We start from the raw sequence: 27,033 nt of genomic DNA on the forward strand, positions 1-27,033 counted from the left end.
TAACGGGACAGATGGTAGCTACATTTACAGTGAACATAATATATAAACTTGTCAAATCACGAAGTTGTATACCTGAAACTAATATAACATTGTGTGTCAACTATAATGAATAAAAGAAAAAGAAAAAAGAAAAAAAATCAATAGAGTGTGTAACCTCATTGTAGTGAAACAAGATACCACTGATGATGGGAATTGTGGGAAGTGGAGAGAAAGAGAAGAGAGGGAGAATGCATGTGTATGCGGGGGAAGAACAAAGACCAATGGACATCGGCAGATGCATGGTAACAGCAACTAGATTTCTTTGTTCAACAAATATTTAGTGAGTTGGGCTGTGGGTTCGGGATTCATCAGGGATCAAAAGAGAAATGCTCCTGCTCTCATAATTGTTCTAGTTAGAGGAAATAAATAATGATACAAATTTTAAAAATCAGATATTTTTACAACATATAAGTGCTACAGAGACAGAGATAATAGGGTAAGGTATATCGGAGTTAACTGTTCATTTTTCACACAGGGCAATGTACAAAGGATGCCTACCAGATATCAGACATAAGAACTGCCACAAGAAACTGAGACAATTCCAACCTGCAACTTTAGCAATGACTTATCCCCAGATGTCAGGATTAGTATGAAAGATTCCAGATAGTGAGGGTGTAGAATTCATGGGAACCCTCCAGCCTACAGGTCTACCTCATTCATATATTCATAGATCTAGTTTAAGTAGGTCTGGGAGAGAAAAGAAAGTATTTGTTGGTTCTGTGGTCTTTCAGCTTTACAGATTCTGAACTATATCCCATGCACCGATGTATTGTGGATGTTCAGGCTTAGGAAAGAAGTTTGCACATTTTATATTCCAGGTCTAAAATGAAATTTTTCCAACACACAATGACCATGATCAGAAAACAGGAATACTGTTTGATTTAGTTATAGCTTTTAATACAGTAACACTTCCTTCTTTCACTTTCAGAATGGCAGAAAATAGTCAGGATTGAGGTCAGCCAATGCTTCTGAAAGGATCCAGCACAGATAGTTCAATTAGGAGGTAAATTCTGTGAATTCTACAGCAACTTCTTGGTTATTTTTCAACACATAGTATAGATGCAAGACAGAAGGATTTGCTCCCAGAGTCCTACCCTTTTTAAATTTATAAATGCTTACATCCTGAACTGCAAATGCTCATGCGCCTTACCCAAATAAATCTAGAGTGCTCTAAACACATACCATCCCAACACCCCCCCTCCAAAAACAGAGAGAAACAAATCCCAAAAAACAAAAGGCTGGGAAAAGTCTCATTTCAGTACCCTTCTCCATGTGCTCATATGTGGACATTTACCTGCATATTCTTAGAATTGCATTTCCCTCCACTTTCAGAATTCTCAGGCACTCAATGAAATAAGCTGTTTGTCTTTGTGTATTATTATTATAACTTTTAGTTTTCTGCATTCTCATGAGGTCACTTCCTAGACTTGTAGTTTCCTCTTTTAGACCACAGCTGCACCAAGCTGACTGCTACACTCAAGAGCATATGACACAGGAAAAAAGTGATGGGCACTCCCAATCCACTAATGGCTGAGAACATGTTCTGAATTGTCAGACTGTTTTTCAACGTCCATGGTATGTTTCATTATGTGGACATCTCCTCTGCGTCGCTTTTTAAGTTTTGAAAATATCAAAATCATGACAAGAGATGGGAAGAATTCCATTTTGACAAAATGAAAAACACAAAAATTCTTCTACTCAGAAAAAAAATGTAATGGAGAAAATAAAGGCAAAAATAGAATTGGCTAGAAGCCAGCAACCACAAGAAAAGAAATCTTGCAGGAAATGGAACTAATCAGTTACTATAGTGAAGATTTTTTTTTCCCAGACTTTCTTTAGGAAGGAAAAAAAAAGAAATTGTAAATCAATATATAAACTAAGTTTGGACAAAGCTACATATGTAGTCTTGAAGTATATACAATTTCATATGAAAGCTTTTTTTTTTTTTTAAGATTTTATTTATTTACTCATGAGAGACACACAGAGAGGCAGAGACATAGGCAGAGGCAGAGGCAGAAGCAGGGAGCCTGATGCAGGACTTGATCCCTTGACCAGGGAACAGGCCGTGAGCTGAAGGCAGATGTAACTGCTGGGCCACCCAGGCGTCCCTCCCCCATATGAATGTTTTTTGAAAGGACAGCAGTTTTTACTTAGTGGAATTTCCAAAGTTAATCTTCTTGAGATTCTTCTGACAGCCTAGTAAAACCTTAGTAAGACTGGAGCTTTTGAGGAGTAGGGTCTGATATAATTATGCCATGATACCCTTTCCAAAGGCATAATTATCTTTGTCCCTAACTCAAGTCACTCCAAGGATCAGTCCATTCAGGAATGGGCTTGCTCTGTCAGAACCTTCCTCAGCTCAGCAACAGTCACTGCCTACATATTAGCCTTCCATGAACTAATAGTTATCCACACACTGGCAAATTCTATAATCTGAGAAAGTTGCTCCTTTGGGTTGTTCTCTCATCATAACTTCCTCATCTAACTTGGTTATTTTGGCATAAGATATACCAATTGTTTTTTAACTGTTTTATGCCTAAGAAATACCAATTCTAAATATGGAGATGGAAAACTGGCATCCGTGTTTTTGAAAATAGATTTAAAAATAATTGCCATTTATTTGCTTGGGATTTTTGGAAAACTGGTATCATCAAACTTGCCAAATAGTCTGTGATTCTAAGTTTAAAAAAATTAGTTGCTTATTTACCTAAAGTTATTATTATTATTTTTTAAAGATTTTGTTTATTTATTCATGGGAGACACACAGAAAGAGGCAGAGACACAGGCAGAAGGAGAAGTAGGCTCCATGCAGGGAGCCCGACGCGGGACTCGATCCCGGGTCTCTAGGATCACGCCCTGGGCTGAAGGCGGCACTAAACCACTGAGCCACTGGGGCTGCCCCCTAAAGTTATTTTTTAAAAGTCTGACAGTCTTTGAGTATTGCAGGAATGGCAGATTTAGGGCTGTGAAGGATAAAAAATAAGCTTTATTATATAATGTCCAATACCATATATGTGTTTAGTGTGCGGTGTCAAGAAAAAAAAAATGGCATCCAGAAATTGAGACCTTGTCCTGACACCCAGATGGATACAATGAAAGTATTAAAAACTGAAATATACATACATTAGAAATCATATAGTTTATCTCCAGTTAATTTATAGATAAGAACACACAGGTCCTGAGAGTCACAGTTTGTTATTCAATGTCATACAGCTGCTTAGCAGAAGAGGCAAGAATCAAACTCATCTTTCTGGATACCAAGGGACACTGGTAGTCACTATTATGGGGTAAGAGAGCTCCAGTCAGTACCAGAACAACACAACAGGTAATGAATTTTTAAAAAATAATTGATATGGAACTTTTTCATACCTTGTTATAATCCATAGACGTTTATGCACATATAAATTAATGAAGGTCTGGAGACATTTCATAATCAACATTTCACAGCATTCAGGCAAAAGACATAAGGATGGGAAAAAAAGAATGGCTAAGGAAAAAGATTCTGAATCAAAGTGTTCAGTGGGATTTTTTTCTACCTGCTTGTCTTGTATTTCACAAATATAAGACTGAAAGCTGGTGAACATGTACTTTATGCAGGACACTCTCCTATGTATTTTACATATAATACCGCATTCATTTCCTTTCATTACTATCATAACAATTTTTAACCTCAATTTCTTGAAGCTATTTAATATAGCAATTGTCAAATAGCTAGTAAGTGCTGGAACCTGCGTTTCAACCCATTTCTGTAGGATTCCACAGTCTATATGTGTACCCAATTAATTAAATTTCTTAATTCTTAAAACTTATCCCCCTGACCCTGCCTATGTCCTATCATTTTCTAAAAATATATATATATTTCTTTTTAAAATTTTCACTAAAGAAGTTGCTTCTGCTTATGGAAAAAATTATATTTCTAAAATTAGACAGAAATAAACATTAAAATTGATTCTAAAAAGGAAAAAATAAGATAACCAGGACTTTCAAAATGAAAATCTTTATAATCTTTATACGTATCGAGCATCTAAAATGCCTTCTCAAGGTTTCCATGCCAACCATTCTAGATACTAAAATAAGCTGTGAAACAACATTTACTCACACCACGTTATGTAGTCCTTTGATACATTAAACTGTTTTAATAAGCCCAACTAAATTTTGCATCTTCAGAAAACAGGAGAAAGAACACTGGCACAAATCATCAGTGAGGCAAGCAACATAGTTTTTGTTTTTTCTAAATGAGAGAAGCCTTGACAAACGATTTAAAGGGGACTTTTCATTTCCGTTAACTTTCTTTTTATGTATTTCCATAGTTAGTCATAGCTTTTCAAAATAGAGTTTTATAAAGTTACGCTTAAAATATAAACAGCACTAAGTGCTTCACACTGAATCTGTAGGAAACAGATCTGGAAATGTAGGGCACTTCCATCCTTGATTCAGACCACCTGGCAAAAAAATAAATGAATAAAAGCCAAATGGAGCTGAACAGGTCTGCTGATTCCTCTCATACAGTTTAAAGAGATTTCTTTTTTATTTACCAAGCTTCTTAAGGGCTAATATATTGCACTTTGGTTGACTGTTGAGTATGACTCCAGAGGGGAAGAAGGGACTCCCGAAAATCAGGAGAGGCAGGAAAGGAAGATGTGGCATGTAGCCCCTGCCCCAACATGCAAAAGGCCATAGGGGAGCCCAGAGAGGATGATTAGAAAGGAATAAACTGCTCAGGACAGCAGTTGAGAGAAGCGTACAAACAAGCCCCTGGGAATAACAGCAACCAGCAGCCCAAGAAGTACCAGTGAGCGTAATCAACACCTACTAGGTACAAAAACTCTATAGCCAGGAGGGTGTGAGGTTACAGAAAAAGGGTAATGACAAGGCATATAATGTCTCTGCCTTCAAGGAACTTAAAATCTAATTAATAAGAAAAATGAAGGTTGATTAAGCAATGTAAATCAAGTGAAGTGCCATGATAGACAAAAGTCAGGGTGTTACAGCAATGCACAACCAAGACATCTGGCCCAGTGGAGGGAGACTTCCCTAAGAAACTGAATCGTAAGCGTGTATCTCAACAGAGCAATGGAGAATAAAGGGAAAGGACATAGCAAAGGATGAGATACTTACTGGAACTAATTTCAGGTGAATACAAATATCCGAATTTAATTTGTGCCTTTGCATAAGCACACGATATGTCATATCTAAAAACCAGATTCAGGCAACCATAGATAAACAGGAAACGACAACTATAAATTCATTAGAGTCACAACTACTCTTATTACATCACCTGTAATTGTGGGCTGCACTGAATTGATGTCTCTGGTTGATTGGTTTGTGTTTCCTGTCTCTAAATAATATGTCTGAGTGGAACTTCTATTTCTGAGGGGGTAGCATCAACTACTACTTTCCCTGGATGAGGAAGATTTAAGATTTGACCAAAGGTGAAGAGGCAAAAACAAACTGCCAAGTAAGAGCTTTCAGAAAGACCCTAATTAATGACTCTGCTAATAACAATTTCCAGGATTGGGGGCTCATGCCATACCCTTCTCATTGGGAGAGACCTACAACCGCAAGCCTCTTCTACATACTAATAATTTGGAAACTTTTTTAATATATTGATTTAAACCCTCAATCAATGGCTCCAAATCATAAAATAGATTCACAGTACTTTCAAGTTCTTTGGAAAAGTATTTGTCACAAACATTTCTTGAAACATCCTCTAAGACAATATTTTCCTCAACCTTAACTTTAAGATTTGTCAACCTACTTCGATGACATGACTTAGTACCATTCATCTCAATCTGTATGATTTGTCAGCTCATGCTTCTTCCTCTGCCTTTAGAGTTCAAAATGTTATTTTATGGCAAATGACATCATCTTTGCTGGGGCCATGTTTGCAGCGCTCCTGACTCCTGCCTTGTACATGTACAGCCATGTCTTTCTGCTCTGATTCGCTCTTGATGTCTGTTACTCCCTTTTCTTGACATCTTCTCTCATATCATAGATGAAATCCAACTGGTGAAATGAAAGGAGCACCACCATTTGCACCAGAGCACTGGTAGGAATGATGCTGAAATGAGCTGTCTGGTTCTACATCCAGAATGAGAAGCTCACCATAGGTTTTGCTAGTTCTCTAAAAGTGAGCAGACTGGGGCACCCAGGTGGCTCAGGAGGTTAAGCATCTGCTTTCAGCTCAGGTCATGATCCTGGGGTCCTGGGATCAAGCCTCTCCTCCACACACACACACATATTGGTCTGTCTGCTCAGTGGGGAGCCTGCTTCTCCCTCTCTCTCCCCCCTGACTTGTGCACTCTCTCTCACTCACTCTCTCTCAAATAAATAAATAAAATCTTTAAAAAAAAAAAGTGAGGAAACTCTCCTCATTTGAATTATATTTGTGAAAACGTCTTCTGAACCAAATCTCTAAATATACGGTCTGTCAAAAAAATTGTGTGTGTATTTTATGATTTTACTTATAGGAAGTCTTATAATGCTGAACAACTGAACTATATTATCAATATTTAATCTATCATTTTATTAAAAGGAATATCAAAGGGGCCCTGATCCTCATGAAACATTAATTATTCTAATTAGCATGTGAAGATTGTCCTACAAAATACATTATAAAATTTTCTATGTAAAGCTTAAACTATTGATCTCAAGATCCCAATTTCCTGGCCTATCAGTTCAGATGGAACATGAATGTGCTTCTAGCATTATCTTTGAAAGGCACAGACTCACAGGTGACAGAGTTCTGGTATGGCCACATCTCTTTACTGTTCTTACTCTGAGAAGTTTGAAAAGACAGATATAAATCCTTATAGCTGAAGTAGCTTTAAAAAAAAAAAAAGGAAGGAAAAAAGATTAAAGAGTTTACAAGAAGCAAGGCAGGAACACAAAGGCACACAGATGAAGGTAGGAGGAAGAGGTTATGATCCAATCATACATTCTTTATTCCTTAAGAATAAATTGTGTTGTTTCCTAGTAATGACAAAAAAAGGGTAGGAGGGAAACTTGACAGGTGCTGCCACAAAAAAATCTTTTAAAAGCCATCAATAGGGCAGCCCGGGTGGCTCAGCGGTTTAGCGCTGCCTTCAGCCCAGGGTGTGACCCTGGAGACCCGGGATCGAGTCCCATGGCAGGCTCCTTGCATGTCAGGCTCCCTGCAAGGAGCCTGCTTCTCCCTCTGCTTGTGTCTCTGCCTCTCTTTCTCTCTGTGTCTCTCATGAATAAATAAATAAAATCTTTTAAAAAAATAAAAAATAAAAGCCATCAATAGATAACATTTTTAACTTATTAATAGATGAAGACAAATAATTTAGCAAACTCCAATGTTGCATGTGGACACACCACAAAAATGTGCTGTAGTGCATGTATGTATTTCAAGGGCTGTTCAAGTTCACTCCTGAATATGAGAAAGCAAGACTGTGCCTGACATATTCCCTTTGATGGGGTTCAGGGCAGGCCACCCCAAAATGCACTACTCTGGGATTTCATAAATTGCAATTAAAGTTACTCAAGAAACAGCTGATGTAAGGACAACTTGATCCTTTCCTGCCTATGAAAGCAGGAAGTAAATTCTCCCTATGAAGGATGCCCTCCCTGCCTGTGGAGAATACAAGGCATCCTTATGGCCATCGATAAGGATTTCAGGGCCAAGAAGGCTGTCTAAACAAATCTTGCTGCTTCATTAATTTGCTATCCAAGCCCAAACTTCTTTGTCTTGTCAACTCTTCAGAAATTTATTATCATTGTCTACACAGTATAAAAGTTGCCTGCTTTGATCTTTTCTTTGGATCTCGTATCTTTGGGGCCCTCGTATGCACAAAAGTAAATGAAATTTGTTTTTCTCCTCTTAATCTTTTATTACAGAGGGTCTCAGCCAAGAACCTAAAAGGGTAAAGGGAAATTTAGTTTTCATATCCTATACCTTGCACACTTCTTGCCACATCACATTGGTAATTTACCATGTGTCATTTTACACAGACCAAAAATAAGCTTAGCCTGCCTCAACACTAAAATAGGAAATTAGAAGCTCTAAACCTGACTTTGTATTTTTTTTTAAGATTTTATTTATTTATTCATGAGAGACAGAGAGAGAGGCAGAGACACAGGCAGAGGGAGAAGCAGGCTCCATGCAGGGAGCCCCATGTGGGACTTGATCCCTGGACTCCAGGATCATGCCCTGGGTCAAGGGCAGACGGTTAAGCACTGAGCCACCAGGCATCTCTAAACCTAACTTTGAAGGCAAGTTGGCACTATGAGGGATTTTTAAACGAGGATGCCATGCACCATCTTTAATTTCACTGTCGTTAATTAACATCATCTCAATAAGATTGCAATTCAACATGAACAGAGTTTTGCTCAAAGGTTACCATGTGATTATGGGCCAGGGTAAAAATAACTCAATAATACATGATGAAATTTAAAATTCAGTCCACTATATTCTGAAAACTAGAAGTAACCAGGAACAAGGTAAAAATCCTGCTTAAAAAAACAAAAACAAAAACAGAACTATCTTATGAAACTATAACCTCTTTAGAAGGAAATGGCCTTACTTACATGGGAAAAGAATTTCCCTTGTTAAAGAATGAGAATTTCCCCTTAAATGCACACCCTTATGATAAGAAGTTAGGTCTTCTCCCTCAGATTAATAAAACAAAACAGAATAAAATGAAATAAAATAATACCTCTGCTGGAAGGATTAAGCCCTTGTGACATTGTTTTTCCTCTGCACAGAGAATTAAAATATATGTAGGTGAAGGGTGCTGCTTCAGTATTAGTCATTATTAGAGTTTTCTCCATGTCCTTCTTTAGAATGTTAACATATTTGCACAAATACGCATTTTCAACTGTTCCAACTAAATTTAAAGAGAAATTTTAAGGAGAAAAAAAACCTGTACGGGAAAAGAATGTCCTTATTAGAGCCTATGGGTTTGAGTTCTGTGTAGGTATACACATCAAGGAGTGAATAACTGGATATCTTATAAGGAAGCCTGGGTTTAGTAATCTCAGGATCTATTTATCATCAGCAGATGCTCACTCTGGGTGCAACCAGAGTGATTACTCCCAGAAAGCTCATAATTGCAGTAATTAGGGTCACATGACCTCCAGCCAGCATTGCCTTAAAAAAGCAGAAGGCCAAACATTAGCATTTGAATGGCACCAGAGGTCTACCGGTTGAGAAAGTTTAAGTTCAATGCACCAGAAAGCTTTGAATGTCGATCTCAAACACACTTAAAGGAGTAGTTTAAGTTATTTTTATATTGTCCATTCTGCCCTCTGCCGAGGCCTGAGCTTTCCCTTACAAAGGCGAAATCTCATCAGTACAGCCCCACTAATTCTCTTGGCAACAGGTTATAATGACTGAGGAGTAGTGATTTACCAAAATCTCTAAAGACTTTACCTAAATCTTTTCTCTTTAAAGCCTATTTTTTTTCTTCGTTTTAGAATATACTAGCAGTATATTTGGAGGATCAAAACCATCCATTGACTACTTTTTTAAAGACATAATGATTGAATTCATTGTAAGGACAAATACAAATGAAAAACAAGAGGTTTAATTCTGCTTGCTGAAAATAAGGGTAGAGACTTTATCTCTCTCCTTTATCTTTTAGAATTTCTTTCACTCCCCTTTGCAAATGCCTGTAAATCTTTATAATGGCTAATTAGGCCTCTGGCCTCTCTCACAGTCAGGAATGTTTCTTCAAGGGCCTGGGAGCCATCTTTTTAAAATGCAAACATGAAGGGAGGTAGCTTCTCTATCTCCAGTTCTGGTGGGAAATGAAGAGCCTAACTTCAGGGGACTTCTAGCTCCAAACTAAAACTACTTGCTGTCATAAAGGTTGTGAGAAGTTTGTCTCTCCTCTGGAGAAGGCCAATTAGCTAACACACATGGTCACCCCAGATTAAAGGTAGTGCCCTTACTTGAGGATTAGTTATCATTTCTGTTGAAAGCACGTATGTAATGGGTTTTATCTGCTTGATTATAAAAATGGGTGAAATTTCTTTTGGTCTGTGCAATCTCTTGGTGGATTGCCTGTGATGTGTATCACATTCTAGTTTATGCTTATTCAATAATACACTTGATCTTAGCCAAAAGGCCGAGAAGCAATCAATAATAGAAATTTTGTTTTGTTTTTTCTCTCCCTACTACCTTTGTCAAGAGGAATTCTACATTGGGAGAAGTTTGTTATTAATTATATTTCCTCAACAATTTCAATTCCAATTAACCCTTCTCCCTATACTGGAGCCCTTTTAAATAATTTAACAAATAATTTAAATGGTGAGGTTCCAAATTTCTCATGTGAAATTTAATAAAGAGATATAGTACTTAGTCTTACTACTTCATTTACCCTTAATTATACACAAACTTGGCAACATAAATATCAAAATATCAAAACATCAATATCAAAATAAATCCTGGGATCCCTGGGTGGCGCAGTGGTTTAGCGCCTGCCTTTGGCCCAGGGTGCGATCCTGGAGACCCGGGATCGAATCCCACATCGGGCTCCCGGTGCATAGAGCCTGCTTCTCCCTCTGCCTATGTCTCTGCCTCTCTCTCTCACTGTGTGCCTATCATAAATAAATAAAATTAAATTTAAAAAGCTAATAAAAAAATAAATAAATAAAAACAAAATAAATCCTGATAGCATGAATGTCAGCTAGAACACGAGATCCCATATATCTGAGATATTATTATTTTTTTCTTCACAAAATTTAACATACAAATGCAACTTTCTTAATGGAAGCTCTTGGAATATTTCCCTATGTAACTATTCTTTGTGCACAAGAAGAGTATGAAAGATCTAATGATGTATTGAATTTCTGTTCAGAGTTAAAACACACACACACACACACATAAAAGTAGATAAAGGATATGCCCAGCCCAGGTCACAAATCTAAACTTAAGTCAGCCTGCACTTTTGGGAAACAACAACTATCAAGGAATCCTAACACAAACCAGTCACAATCCTACAACCCAGCTTTATGTAGAACATGCTTATAAAGAAATCCCAACCTCCTAGCCTATCATGCCATATGTGCATTGCCTTTTTTAATGCTCTATAAAACCTGCTAAAAGTCCATCAGAAACACTGTTCTACTGCTTGTGAGGCACTGTAATCCCCCAATCATGGACTGTTTCCCCACCAACAGAGGACATCAAACTTGTTACTAAATTGTATTCTTTCTGTCATTTAACATAGTTCAACAAATACTTGTGGAAAATAAAGAAAAAAAAAAAAAAACTAAGGCTGGGACAGAAGAAGAGAGGGAAGAGGTAAAATTCAGATTCAAAATAAACCTGTCCTAATACCTTCTGTTTCACGTTTCCTAACTTCTTAATCTTTGGTACTTTCTTTGTGCCTCGGCTTCCATAGAACTCTTTCAAGAAATGCCCTTCTTTTTTCTATATCTCACTTTCCATTTTGCCTATTTAAATTCTATTCACCTTTAAACCCAACTGAAATTTCTTTTTTTAGATCTCTGTAACCACAGTAAATTATATCTTCTCTAGATCACTCTAGAAAGTCATGTCTGTACCTAGTATTTGGCTCAGCAGGTTAATATATGATCACCATGTATTAGTTACTATTTATATGGTTTAGCTTTCTTTCCCTTTCCTTGACTGCAAGTTATCTGAGAACAAAGGAACCATTTTTAATACTTCTAAAGCATCCACAGAACCTAGCACCCAAACGACTGCAAGTGTATTCTCAATCCTTGAGATCCTAATTGACTTATTAATAACTGTTCTGTTCCACTGGAACTGTACCTCTGGTGTAGACTTACTTCATATGTGCAAAGACTTTAATATGAAAGTACAGATAACAACTCATGATTTAGAAAAAAGTCTAGACCAGGCAAAAGAGTTATTATCTGGGCTATTTTACTCCTCCTCCTTTCCTTTTACAAAATTTCCATTTGGCTATCAGGCATTTATCTGTCACTAGGTTTTTTGTTTTTGTTTTTGTTTAACATTAACTATTCTCTCTCTTGGGCACATTTCTTGCTTCCCCTACCCATCAACATCATCCCATCCTATGAAGTGGTGTACTGCCACTTGGGGCCACCTTAGCTAATGACTCTGCATCCAAGAAAATGGTTTGATTAGCTGACACCATATATGGCAGGATCAAAATGATGAAATAAGTATCAAGAACAAAATCTCTGTGGTCTTTGTGAAATAAAATAATGAAGTGATAAAAAAATCACTGAGCAAACCATGCCATAGAAGTGGAGGAGATACTATGTTTAATCTAAAGAGACACTAGATACAGGAAAATCATAAAATTAACGAATATTTATTTAGTCTCTGCAATGTAAAAACAAACAAACAAACAGCAATTCCAGGTATGGTGGAGGAGAGAGAATGTTGTTTGATAAGGTAAATAAAAACTATTCAGGTAACTTTTCTAGGGATTTATGTTTATAGTTGCACAATTATTCAAATACTATAAGATATTTTAAGGTAATTTAAGTAACTATTAACATGTAACATGTATTTCTTATGTTGTGTAATACATTGTGAAATACAAGAAAAGGTGATCCCACTACACTTAAACACCTATATAAGATAGCCTAGCCTGAATGTACAATCTTTTTTGGTCATTGGTTTCACCTAGCCTACACAGCTGCTTGCAAGATACTACTAATAGTGGAAAATTTATTTCCTAATTTCCAATGAGTAAAAACAGGTGGAAAATCTCAAAGGGAAACTAAATGCAAAGGTCCTCTCCCTATGATATTATTGCCAAATTGTCATCTGTATTACATCTCTGAGTCCCTAAAAGATAATGGAAAATTAAGTGGAATTTGGAAGTGTTTGCATCTATAAAGTTGCCTATTAAAGTAACCATTTTACTCAGTGACCCATTTTTTCCCATATTGTCAAACTTACCTAAAATTCTTGAACAATGAAAAAACTTGAAAATAAAAATAAAAATCACCATTAGAGGAGGGAATTGTTCATTTTTCTTTCCCTAATGGTTTCAGAATAGAGGTCCTCGGTTCCTTCATGGGCTAATCTGGTTTTTGTTTTGTTTCGTTTTTTAAAGATTCATTTATACATGGGAGAGGGGGAGGCAGAGGAATAAAATCCTCAAGCAGACTCCCTACTGATCCGGGAGCCTGAGTTCTATCTCAGGACCCATGAAATCATGACCTGAGTCAAAACCAAGAGTCAAGGGACACCTGCATGGCTCAGTAGGTTAAGCATCTGCCTTCCGCTCAGGTCATGATCCCAAGGGTCCTGGATCAAGCCCCACATCAGGCTCCTTGCTCATCAGAGAACCTGCTTCTCCCTCTCCCTCTGCAGCTCCCCCTGCTTGTATGCATGTTCTCTCTCTCTCTCTCTCAAATAAATAAATAAATAAAATCTTAAAAAAAAAAAAAAAAAAAAAGAAGTCAAATGCTTAACCAACTGAGCCACCCAGGCATCCCATGGACAAATCTATGCTTATAAATAAATCCTTGTGGTTTAATTTATTTTCCTCTGTGGGGCTGAATATTCCTCATGGCTGGCTTAAGGCCCTTTAAAATGCTGGCACAGGGATGCTTGGGTGGCTCAGTGGTTGAGTGTCTGCCTTTGGCTCAGGGTATGATCCGGGCTGGGGATTAAGTCCCGCATTGGGCTCCCTGAAAGAAGCCTGCTTCTCCCTCTGCCTATGTCTCTGCCTCTCTTTCTGTGTATCTCATGAATAAATAAATCAATAAATCAATAAATCAATAAATCAATAAATAAAATCTTAAAAAAAATAAAAAAATGCTAGCAGAGGTGTTTTTCAAAAAGTGAACTAGCTCATTCTACTACCTTAGTCTTCTTTGTAGAAAACTAATTCTGGCAAGGCACTGATACATGGCAATAGATTTAAGGACAAGACTGAAAAGGTATTTACACTCTCTAAGTAAAACATCTTCAGGCAACAGATATCAAACTCACCCTTACTTATTATTCTGAAGGTTAATATCTTATAAATGAAGCCATCACTAAATGGTGTATACTCATATATTATAAGCAAGTAATTACATTTGGGTAAATGTATATTTTTGTACTTATTTTTATCCCCCAAAAGACTTTTTTATATTTTTAAGAACTATTACATTTTACAGAAATAGTCTTTTATAAAAATTGTGTCTGGTTTGTGACTAAGTTTCTCTATGCATAAAATGAGGGTAATAGTAACTAAACTTTTAAATATCTATTTATATTTAAAAAACTGGCTCATATGCTTGCTCTACTTTTGAACTATAAACTTTATGTGACAGACATAAAGTATTACTGTAAGACAAAAAGGAGGGGGGAAAGAGAGAGAGACATGGGTGGATATAGAAATAGACATAGAGGGATCCCTGGGTGGCGCAGCGGTTTGGCGCCTGCCTTTGGCCCAGGGCGCGATCCTGGAGACCTGGGATCGAATCCCACGTCAGGCTCCCGGTGCATGGAGCCTGCTTCTCCCTCCGCCTGTGTGTCTCTCTCTCTCTCTCTCTGTGACTATCATAAATAAATACAAAATTTAAAAAAAAAAAAAAGAAATAGACATAGAAGCATGCGTATAATGTATTAAATGTTTTGTTTTTATTCAGCTCTTTACTAATTTGAGTCATGGGAAGAAAAGTAAACAAAGCAAAGACTCCGAAACAACATAAGGTGATGGTCACAAGACATTGAATAATAATGGAATGAAACTAAGTTTATGTGGTTTTTCAACTAATATTTCTTTATTGCTAAATAACTGTAGGGAACTGTTTCAGAAAAGACAGTTAATTTTACAGGAACGGTCCATCAGGTGTGCCCAAAAGTAAAGCCCCTGTCGTGTTCATTAGCAAAACTCTCCAACACTAGTACACATATCTGTCTAGCTATCTAACTTGTATTATTATATGTTATGCTCTTTTTTCTGCTATGTAACTGATGATTTTCTATTCTTAGATGAATAATGAAAATTACTATCATGTGGATTTATAGAAGCTGAGGAAGAAGAAAGCATATCCCCTTTCAATAATACAAAGTTATTATTTTGTAATAAGTAGGCTATACAAGAAATAAAGGATTTCTAAATGAATGGAGTCCTTACATAAGAAAAAAATGTACTTCTTATGTTTTTAAATCCTCCAAACTTCCCTAATAAGATATAGGCCCAAATTAAAGTCATGGTATTCTTTAATGATATAAATAAACTGCAAAAAGCATCAGCTGTGCTATTCTTTGGAACAACATTCTTTCTTCTCCATGAATTCAGGAAAAGAATAAAAATTAGCTGATTGGTGAATTAAATCCACAGGATTGATTTCAGAAGCAAGTGGTTTATGTGAAAACATAGCCAAGGGGCTGTCCTTTGTAGCCATTTGAAACTATAAACATTTAGTTAAGAAAAAAAGACTCAAAAAAAAAAAAAAAGAAAAGAAAAAAAGACTCAGCTAGAATTTTTTTTTCAACATGGAAAAAAATAGACTCATTAGCAGTTACTTAATAATATTTCCAGTGAGTTGTATTTTTCTGTTTGTCTTCTGTGGCATCAACAAGCCTAGTTCCTCAGTATGTCAAGACTCTGTCAAAATAAAGGAGCGTATTTTCTGGAAACGTATTTTCCTGAGGTATTTCACTAAACCATGTGAGGAGATTGTGAAGTGATATAGCAAGTTTGCCTGTGGTTAGGTTCTGGGCAGACTACCCCATAATATGTCACTTTGGCATATTGATTATTTTAAATAAAAGTTACTTAAGGAACAGCCAGTGCAAGAAAGACACTCTGACCCTCTTTTGTCCTTCTGAAAGCAGGAAATAAATCTCCTTTATGAAAGGTCCTCTCCCTGTACCAGGAGGTAAAGAGATACCTTATCGCCAGAGAGAGGGAATTCAGAGTCCAAGAGGCTGTATAAATAAACCTTGTTACTTCCTCACTAATTTACTATCCCTAAGCCCAAACTTCTTTATCTTGTCAATTTTTCACAAATTTATTGTTTCTTTGTCTAAAAGGTATAAACGCTGCCTGCTTTGGTCACTTCTTTGAGTCCCATATTTTTATGAGCTCTTGTACAAAATTAAATCTGTTTGTCTCCTGTTGGTCTGTCTTATATCAATTTAATTATTAGGCTAGCCAAAGAACCTAAAAGGAAAGAAGGTACAACTTTTCCTCCTCTACACTTGTCACCCCCACTTCATTCTCCCATTCCAAATCATGTCACAAAGCTTGTTTTTTTTTTTTTTTTGGTTTCAATGTTTGTAACGGGAAAGGATTACTTTTTATACAAAGGAAGAAAGAGGCATTTATGATGCTTCAGATTTCGGAAAGCTGCACAGGGGAGAGCAAATTCTCCCTAGATCCAACTGGTCTTTCCAGTTTGAAATGTGATGCTAACAGCTTTGTATCTCTCCTTAAAGTGGTAAGCAAATAATTAGGCATTTTACAAATCTTTCTGGAATCTCTAAGTCACTTTGTCACACGACAATCCAGTAATTAGAATTCTAGGTAAGTTTTCATCCTAAGTATATTTATTTATACTATTATTAAATTATGCTAAACATAAGAATAAAGCAGAATGACAAAATAATCACCATTCTTATACCTTCACTTTTTAAAATTCCTCAAGTTAAACCTAATGATTGTTACTGTTTCAAATGTCTTTTGAGTGATTTGTTCAAAGTCCTTACTTTTTTGCTCAGATTTTTCTGTCACCGGGGAAGAAAATACAATGACTAATAATTATTAGGACATATGTATATATATATCCTATGTACATACATATGTACATATATTTAGCTGTATATTTAGTTTATAGATATGTAATAAAATTGTTCTTTGAGGCTTCTAACTTTTTAATTTATAAAATAAGCATTTCCTGGATGTCTACTCCTATATGGCCTGACTAGGGCATGAGACAAAATGGCAAAGATACCAGTTGCTATGAGTTAGCAGGAGTGACAAGAAATGTCCAGAACTAATCATAACATAAAGAAGTATGAGCAAATGCTATGAGGGCTGTGTGAAAAAACATGACACAAGTGGGAGCAGAAATATGGATTCTCCCTGAGGTGGTCCTGAAGGTTGAGTACGTAGCTGGTCAAAGATTTATTTGTCTTGATTCTGCAAAGCTCAAAACACAAAGCTTACTCAGAAGAAACATAAGAGTATCCTCTCTCCCCACTCCTATTAGAGTATTCACATTTTCTACATTATTTTTTCTTAAGTGAAAATCCGCTCAATTGTGCAGTATGCTGCTTAGTTTGTTAATAGTATCTTTAATAAAAGATAACTATCATTCAGTAGAGCATATAGAAATTAGTCCCTGGTCAGTTTAAAATGCATATAAATGTCAGTTTATATATGTATAAAACTTCTGGATTCATTTATATATTTTGTTTTATGACAATAATTTAAAGATGTTCATTAGGTTTATTCACTGTCTTAAGAGAAGCACCAGAATTTATTAGTCATGTAAAACCCAGGGATTTTGAATCCTCTCTATTTAAAACTCGTAACTATGCATTACCTCATTTAATCTTTAAGTGAAGTATAAGTTATTTTTGTTCCCATTTTACAGATAAGATACTGGAATCAAAGAACTTGATGGCAAGCAGCTCAGTAGTATGGAAACATATACAAAACCAGAATTGGAGGCAGAAGTAGTAGATTAGAGTTAGGCAGGCCCAGGTCCAAATTGAAACAATAAGATACTGGAAATAGTCTGAATGTCCAACAATAAGTAAAACAGTGAAAAAAATCATAGCATAGGTATAGGATAAAACATCACATAGTTATTAAAATCACATTATCAAGTAACCAGAAGGTACAGAATATAGTTTAACTCCAATTTTGTGAAAACAAAGCAAGACAAAAAGTGGAGGGAAATATACCAAAATATTGGTAGCAGTATTAATAATGAAGAAAAAAAAAGAAATTGGAAAAATCAATACACATTTTTTAAAGGTAAAAAGTGTGCAAAATGTTTTAAAAAAATCAGTATATAGTTTAACTTTCTAGTTTCTGGACTTTTTTTTTTTTTTTAATTTTTATTTATTTATGATAGTCACAGAGAGAGAGAGATAGAGACAGAGGCAGAGTCACAGGCAGAGGGAGAAGCAGGCTCCATGCACTGGGAGCCCGATGTGGGATTCGATCCTGGGTTTCCAGGATCGCGCCCTGGGCCAAAGGCAGGCGCCAAACCGCTGCGCCACCCAGGGATCCCTAGTTTCTGGACTTTACAATGATTCCCTTTTGTAATAACTTTAGAGAATGATTTTTCTTCCTAATCTAAAGTCAGTAATACTGTGTTTCATAAAATCTTAGATAAGATCCATCATAAGACATTTCATTTAAGGAAGAAAGAAAATATCTGCCAACTTAACTATGGCATTTTTTTTATTTTACATGGTTTAATGTGAAAAAAATCTTAGAATTGATAAAATATTACAAGGATATTTCTTTTTTTAATTTTTATTGGTATAATTGACATAGAGCATCACATTACTTTCAGGTATATAGCATGATTCAGTATTTGTATAGATTGCAAAATAATCACCATTAAAGGTCTAGTTAAATCTGTCACCTTACAGTTATAAAATTTTATTTTCTTCTGATGACAACTTTTAAGATCTACTGTCTCAGCAACTTACAAATATGCAGTACAGTATAGTTACCATGCTGTATATTACATCCTCATGACTTATTTATTTTAATACTGAAAGTTTGTACCTTTTGACTCCCATCACCCATTTCACCCACTACCGATGCTTCTGCTTCTGGCAGCCACCAATCTGTTCTCTGTATCTATGAACTTGGGTTGTTTTTTCTCTTTTTCTTTTCTTTTTAAGATTTCATATATAAGTGAGATCATATGGTATTTGCCTTTCTCTGGTTGACTTACTTCATTTTAGCATAATGCCCTCAATGCTTACTAATGTTGGCACAAATGGCAAAATTTCATTCTTTTCTATGGCTAAATAATATTCCATCTTGTGTACACACATGTGCGCATGCACACATCCCACATCTTCTTTATTCATCCATCAATGGACATTGAGGTTGTTTCCATACCTTGACTATTTTAAACAAGGCTGCAGTGAGCACAAGGGTCCATATATCTTCTTCAGTTAATGTTTTCATTTTCCACAGATAAATACCCAGAGGTGAAATTGCTGGATTATAGGCTAGCTCTATTTTTAACTTTTTGAAGAATGGTTAACTGTTTTAATTGTTTTACACAGTAGCTGCAATTTACATTCCCACCAACAGTGCACAAGGGTTTTCTTTTCTATATAAGAGCCTTGCCAACACTTGTTGTTTGTCTTTTAGATACTGGCCATTCTGACAGGCATGAGGTGACATCTCACTATGGTTTTGATTTGCATTTCCCTGATGATTAGTGATGTTGACCATCTTTTCATGTGTCTATTGGCCATAGGTATGTCTTGTTTGAAAAAGTGTCCTATTTAGTCCTCTACCCTTTTTTTAATCAAATTGTGTTTCTGCTATTGAGTTATATGAGTTATTTATATATTTTGGATTCCTTATCAAATATATGATTTGCAAATATTTTTTACCATTCAAATAAGTTGCCTTTGCATTTTGTTCATGGTTTCCTTTGCTATGCAGAAGTGCAAGGACATTTCTGATATCCTATTTTATATATCCCTATCTAAAACTTGCTTTCATCTAGCAAGTCATTTTGCTTAGCTAATATTAAGAAGAAGCTTTTCTATGAGGGAAACCTTTTTTTTTTTCCTGAAGCAAAAGAACTTAGCTCTAGTTTAGAAAAGAATAGTAATTTTCATTATATATATTTATTTTATGTTGAGAATCTGTTTCTGGTGAATTAATATATTTTTAAAAGATTTCCTAAATCTAGCTACTTTTCCAAAATATGATTTAGAAAACTACCAAATTTAATTTATTCTCAGTTGAAAAGTAAAACAATACCAATTGTGCTGAACCACACATATACATGTAGGAAACCTAGCAATATTAAAGATGTAAATACATTTCCATTTCCATATATATTTTATATATTTTCATTGATACATTTATTTTGGAATATATAAGTCATTCTGACTCTCCACAACTAGACTAAATACAAGAAACTCTCCACATGGAAGATGGGTAGTGGATCAGATCAAGAAAAGTTTTTATGTATAATTCTTAACAGTTTTTTTTAATTTAATAAAATACTTATTTTTTTACATGCTTCTTTTTATCTTTTTCTTCTTTCTGAAAAGTGGCCAAAATGGGATGAGATTTCAAGTTGCCATGTTGACCATACTAACCATAAAACAAACCATAAAGAGGGACAAAATATGATTTATGTAAAATGAAAAAGTAACAATTCAAAGCTAACCCTGTGTATGAAAATATTCCTGATTCAAAGATTTATACTTTGCCAACAATCTCATTCTACTTGTAATTTCTGCTTGGCAGATGGATAGGGGCTAGCAGGGAAAGAAGAGAAGCAAAAGTTCAAAGTCTTACAAGAAATTCCATGTTTAAATATGTGCAAGCTTACACAAAAAAGTACTGAGTAGTGAATATGAAAGGAAGCCAGGCTAAGCACCTTCAATAAATTCAACTCCAAACTAAATGAACACAAATAATACAGGTTACAGAGATTTTAACTATCCTTATGTAAACATTATACTTTTTTCCTTATCGTTTCTAATTATCAGTAGGCATGATTCCAACATAGTCTATTTACTACAATGCATGTGTAGTTCAAGGATAGGAAAGCACAGTTTGTACATGAAAAAGAGAAATAACAGTCCTGCATCTGTGTGTTTGCGTGTGTATGTATCAGGGCGGAAGGATGAGGTCAGAATTTGAAGCCAGGAAAGGTACATATTTACTGTATGCCTGCTATTGTGCTAGACTCTGCAATTTGAAGGGTAAATATGGGGCTTTGAAGCTTAAATTCCTGATTAATGTAAGCATAAATGACAAGCCAATGTTTTTCTTTATGTTAATCATTAATCAAAGCCCCATACAAAAAAATTAGCAACATCTGGCATTTTGTTCCTACATGAGCAACAAAAGCCCTCATTTCATTCAGGGATTAGTTTTTTCTTTTGTTATAAAATCTAAATACATATTCTAGAGAAGAACATAGAAGGGATAAATGAAATTTCAAGCCCACTGATGTAAGCGCCCTCTAATGCTATGTTACTACTTAAACTCAGTTAAGCTGGTTTAGGGTCTCCCATGTAAACAAGGAATAAGAAAATAGAACAAAAGGAATGCTATCTTAACACTTTTGCCAATTAATTGAAGTTTGCATTTGATAAGCAATGTTTCAGCTCTACCCTCCTTAGGAAACGTGACTACCAAACTCTGCATCAAGTGTTTTCCTTGCAAATTCAGGAAGCTGACCATTCTTCCTTAAAAAAAAAAAAAAAAGATTTATTTACTATTTTAGACAGGGTAGGGAGGAGGAGAAGGAGAGGGAGAGAGAGAATATCAAGTTGACTCCCCATTGAGCACAGAACCTGACTCTTGATCTCCAGACCCTGAGATCATGACCTGACCTGAAACCAAGAGCTGTACACATAACGGACTACACCACCCAGGGATCCCAGGAAGCTGACCATTCTTTAAAATACTAGCTAGCATTACCAAGAAGTAATTCCTTTGGTTTCTGTATTTATTAAATGAATACAGTAGAATTGGATCTTTTCATTTGATAACATTCAGCTAGTAAGACAGGTAAAACAAAGGAAACAATAGTTGATAGTTGAAGTTGATACTAACTAGGAAAGCAAATGCTACTCAGGAAAACATGTGTGTTAAGTGCCCCAAGCCTGAAATGTATCCATTTTTCATTAAGTTTCAGCTTTCTACACTACACTCTGCAAGAGTTATTTGATCCAGCTGTCCAAATCCCAAGATGCTTCTATTTTATTTCACAGCTTATTAATTATCAATATAAACACATCACCAACCTTAATTCCAGCCAGCAGTCCCAAGATACCCTGGATCAGATCAATAAAGTCTGAAAGATAAACACAAAAACATTCTGTAAATGAAATCAATTGAATGATTCAATCTTTTATTTTACTAAGGAAGAAGATGAAGTTACTTGGTTTCTTACACCATAAAGTGTACTAGCTGACAACACACACATTTACAACAAGGGGGGTTATGGAGTTATAAAACGTTAGATTACTTTCTATATACTCATCTAACAAGATCTATTAAATGCCCTAATTTGGTCCTATTTTTATCTTCAGCAATTTTTATGTAAAGCAGAATAATGCTTGTGCTTATATTCTAAGATATCAACCAAAAAAAGTTTTTTAAACAAATTCCGTACTCCATGTACTATCACTTCTCTTGAAAGATGTTTAATCGAAAATAATAAAATAATAAAATAAAAATAAAATAATAATAAAATAATAATAAAACTACTGCATTTGGATCCTTAATATGGTCTAACAATCTGTAGATTTTTAGTCCAGGATCAACAATCTGTTTAAAGACAACAAAAGTCAAATAAAACAATTCCAGAGGCAACCTATCCAACTTCCCACTGCTTTCTTACACTTAAGCCTTGCCACTAAATTATGCTGAGAAGCACACTGTCAAATGGAAGTCCATAGAAGGTACATCAAGGACAAAAGCAAACCCAAAACTTCTGTGCCAAAAGTCAGCCTGTCTTTTGGACAGTTAGTAAAGAAAATAACTAAAATGACTCGAGTAAAATTCCTGACTTGCTGCAGGGTGTGTCTATGGCTAAATCTCCAATTAAAAAAAAAAAAGTTAGTTTCCAAAAGTGTGTTTGTGAGTTAACGGCTTAGAAGCTAGAATATGTTCCACATGACATTGTTACAAATGGTTCATTATTAGACTCCTACATGAAATCCAAAAGCTTCATGAACTGTAAATGCTAATTATTTAATGAAAAGAACAGTTTAAAATAAGATTCATACACTCCAGTGAGTTATTAATTAGCTTACCTATAGTAATCATTTCACTCTGTACTTCCAAGCATCATGTTATCCATCTCAAATATATAGTTTTTATTAAAAGATAACAAAAAGGAAATACTAGTAGACCAGTAAAACGGAAAACTAGAATTAGAAATGAAACTCCTCCTTTTAAATCTTAAGGGTAGGTGCTTAAAAAAGTGAACTTTATTATACAAGAATGAAGTGATAGGTGGATAAATTTGTAAAGGTGAAAAACACGAATGTGGAGACATTTTGACGGACTTTCAAGATTAACCATTTTAATATGTCTACTTCCACTTCAAGCACCTGACTTTATTTAACTTTGATAAATATATTATTCTTTTTTAATAAAGCCACCAGGATGCCACTGTAAATTCAGAGAAGGATAAAATATTTTTAATTCATGAAGAAACACAGCAACATCCATCAGGCCCAAAACAAACTACAAAATTGAAGTAGTTCACAGTTTCAGTATCAGATTACCTTACATCCGTTTCAATGATACGATAACTTTGTAAAGTTGGATTTTTTATAATGTTTATAATAGAAAAGCAAATAGTGCATGATAGCCTCTGTGGACTAAGACACGAGGATGAGAACAACCATCCTGACTCCTGGCTTTGAGGGCTGGGCTATACCCAGCAGGTACACACACACACACACACACACACACACACACATTAGTAAGTAATTGTGGGTTTCTAAGTATGAAGTAAAAAGATTTTTCATTCAATTTTCATGTAATTTTTTCCAAAAGGCAACCAAGTTGTTAGGATATCCATATTTATTTTTCTAATTAAATGGAGCTGTAAAGTCTTTCTTTTGGCCTATAGGCTGCCATGAAAAAAATTATGAGACACTCAGGATGCCATAAACTGAGAAAGTTTGGGACACTCACTGATATTAAGCATAGTTTTTTTTGTTTGGTTTGGTTTCAGTTTTGCTCCAGAAATTTAAAGATAAAAGAAAGCAGGAAAGAATAAACAAAGAAAAAGGACCAGTAAAGGAGAGAGAAAGGAAAGGAGAGGAAGAAAACTTTTCCTAAAATAGGAAGGAAAATATGGGCAGAGCAGCAGCAACAGTAGGTCAACACTGAATGAATGTACATGCGGCTGTGTGCACCATATATATATATACACACACACACGTGCGCATGTGTGAGCGCCCTACAAGCCTCAATTTACCATTTGGCCACAGCTACTTCTCTTCATGCTATCTGTATCCTCATATCTTAATATTCTTTGAAATAGGTTAGATCTTATCTTTTTGACAGGCACTTTCAAACATATACATACTTTCCCAGTAAAAACAAAATGATACTTAGGAAGCTTTTCAAAAGCCAGGCTTCATGGCACAAAAAACAGGCTGCTGCTGTATGTGTTTCGTACATGGGGAGAAATTCTAAGTTGCTGTCACCACTGTCCTCCCCCCAAATGCAGCCCTGCCTCCAAAAACTTCTAGTTTCTTTTCAATATAGCATGAGCCAAATGCAAACTCTATTTAAAATGTTAATATTGTTTTAGCTGTGAGAACCTTGTAGTTGAACCCATAGGCTTAGCAAGGTGTTTAGCATGCAGAAGAATGTAAGTATTTGTCAAATGAATGAGGGGGGGCACCTGGGTGGCTCAGTGGAGTAACTGTCTGCTTTCTGCTCAGGTCATGATCCCAGGGTCCTGGGATTGAGCCCCAAGCCCCGGAGTCCAGAGAACCTGACTCTTCCTCCACCTGCTGCTACCCCTGTTTGTGTGCTCTCACGTGTTCTCTCTCTCATAAATAAATAAATAAATAAATAAATAAATAAATAAATAAATAAAATATTTTTTTAGAACGGAAGGAAAGTGATTAGTGTGCTTTTCTGATGCTTCACCAAATTTAAATAAATAGTTGAAATTCCCTTTTTGGCAGAAATAAGAAAAAAACATCCTTGTCCCAATTGACTGGCATCAAAAATATTTAATGGAAACAAAGTTCTGAGGAAGAAGAGGTGCTCATTTTTGACCTGGTGGATTTAGGCTTGCTTGGGCTTTTAAGGTTTTTGTGTTGTTTGTATGTTTTTCTTATCTTCAGGGGAGCACTTCCATTTGCAGCAACAGCAGCTGCTTTGTAAAGAACTCTCTACATCTTTTTTTTTTCTATTCAACTCAGTTATTGAGCAAATAGGCACAGAATAGTGAAGATTTATGTTGCCCTAAGGCTCTATCTTCACTGTGAACATCTGCCATTTCAAACACACAGGTCAAGACTCTTTGTGTAGTACTCTGCTAAACAATGCCCTAAGCATAACTCAAATGAAATTCTTTTCAAAAGGATTCAGCATCTGCTTCCAGGCAGCTTAACTTATCAGCATATAAAAGCATCACTTCTCTATCCTCTTGCTCCACCACAAAAAGGTAGGGGAAATGTCAGAAAATAATCTTGAGAGTTATCTGCTAAAGCTTTTTTCCCTCCTCTCTTTTCCAATAAGAAATGATCTCATACCTACGTACTGTAAATCATATTGTGATGAGGCGATCAAACTATAAACTCCATATCAAGCTGAAGTATGCTTGTTTATACCTCATGCAAAATAAAAATTGAAAATAGCAGACATATTTTAGCTATTAGATTATCAAGGTTCATTGTCAATTGAAAAAACACCTTTCACACTTGCTGCACTTTTCCCTTCTTAAAATTACATGTGAATCTCAATTTACAGAAACTGTTGCTGCTTGAGTAACAGAAAAGTTACTGCTTGAGTTTCAATTTATAAAGGTAGGGAAAATTGCAGTTGCAAGACAGATTAAAAATCAATTCTATTTAAAAAATAAGTGCTCTTTGTTTATAAACTTTTTTTAATGTAGAGTAGTTCTGTGTTTTTGGTTTTTTTTTTTTTTAATAGCCTTATATAGTATTTCAGGGATCCAAAGTTCTTTGCCATCAAAGAATGTGGTGGGATGGTGCGGTGGTTATGAAAAGCCAAAAGACAAAGGCTATGATACAAAGCAGAATATGCCTGCTGTCACAGAGAAATACCAGCAAAGAGCTACAGGAGATCAAAGGAGAAAAAAAAACACACACACAACAAAATCCTATTATATAGATAAGGATTCACAGAGGTTGTGCCTTTGAGTTGGGCCTTGAAGGAGGTAAGGGATTTTGATATGTGGAGATGGAATGGGAAGAAGACCAACTCAGACAACAGACTCAGCAAAAACAAAGTAATGAAAGAAGCCAACGCCAGGGGCTGTCTGTACAAACACCTGCAGTCCTACCTGACTGGAATATAACAAACAAGAAAAACACTAACTGGGTGAGAGGCTAAGTTGGGTCTGTATAGGGTAATAACCTTGAATGACAAGCTGAGGAGGCTACATAATTAAATATATTTAATTTTGTATGCTAAAGTGAACCCCTGAAGGTTTTAAATTCAAGCATAATTAGGTAACTGAATCTGGCAACACTGTGTAGACTGGATCAGAGATGAGAGGAGATTAAAGAAGAATCAACCACTTAGGTGGCTCCTTCCCAAGTCCCAGTGAATGATAACGAAGAGTCAACTCAGGTAGAGACAGTGTCAGTGCAAAGGAGGAAGAATGTTCTAACTACTGTATGGGCAAGTATCTTAGCTCAGGCTGCCACAACAAAATGCCATAGATGAGGTGACTTAGACAACAGAAATGCATTTTCCCACAGTTCTGGAGGCTGGAAGTCCTCGATCAGAGTGCTGGCTTGGTCAGATTCTGGTAAGAGCCCTAATCCTGGCTTGTATGTAGCCACCTTCTCACTGTGCCCTCATACAGCCACTGTCAAAATGAGGGCCCCACTTTCATGACCTGATTTAACATCTGCCTCCTTTTTAACCCCCCCCCCCTTTCTTTAAAAAGATTTTACTTATTTATTCATGAGAGACACAGGGAGAGAGGCAGACATAGGCAGAGGGAGAAACAGGCTCCATGCAGAGATCCCGATGTGGGACTTGATCCTGGGACTCCAGAATCACATTCTGGGCCGAAGGCAGACACTCAACTGCTGAGCCACCCAGGGATCTCTTAGCCCCTATCTCCTAAACACAATCACTTTGGGGTTAGAGC

At 35.9% G+C, this 27,033-nt stretch overlaps 1 protein-coding gene and 1 pseudogene across 2 annotated transcripts in view; both read right to left on the minus strand.

Moving 5' to 3' along the window:
* MAP2 (microtubule associated protein 2) overlaps nt 1–22,008 on the minus strand; it is a 216,828-nt gene extending 194,820 nt beyond the window's left edge. For both annotated transcript variants that reach the window (XM_072741350.1, XM_072741348.1), the window contains exon 1: nt 21,956–22,008. The gene's annotated coding sequence lies outside the window, so the exon portion shown is untranslated. The remainder of the gene's footprint in view (nt 1–21,955) is intronic.
* Nucleotides 9,924–10,145, minus strand: LOC112922621 (U2 spliceosomal RNA; annotated as a pseudogene).
* Nucleotides 22,009–27,033: the final 5,025 nt, after the last annotated feature.

The sequence above is a fragment of the Vulpes vulpes genome, chromosome 16 (genome assembly GCF_048418805.1).
Source record: "Vulpes vulpes isolate BD-2025 chromosome 16, VulVul3, whole genome shotgun sequence".
NCBI classification, from domain to species: Eukaryota; Metazoa; Chordata; class Mammalia; order Carnivora; family Canidae; genus Vulpes; species Vulpes vulpes.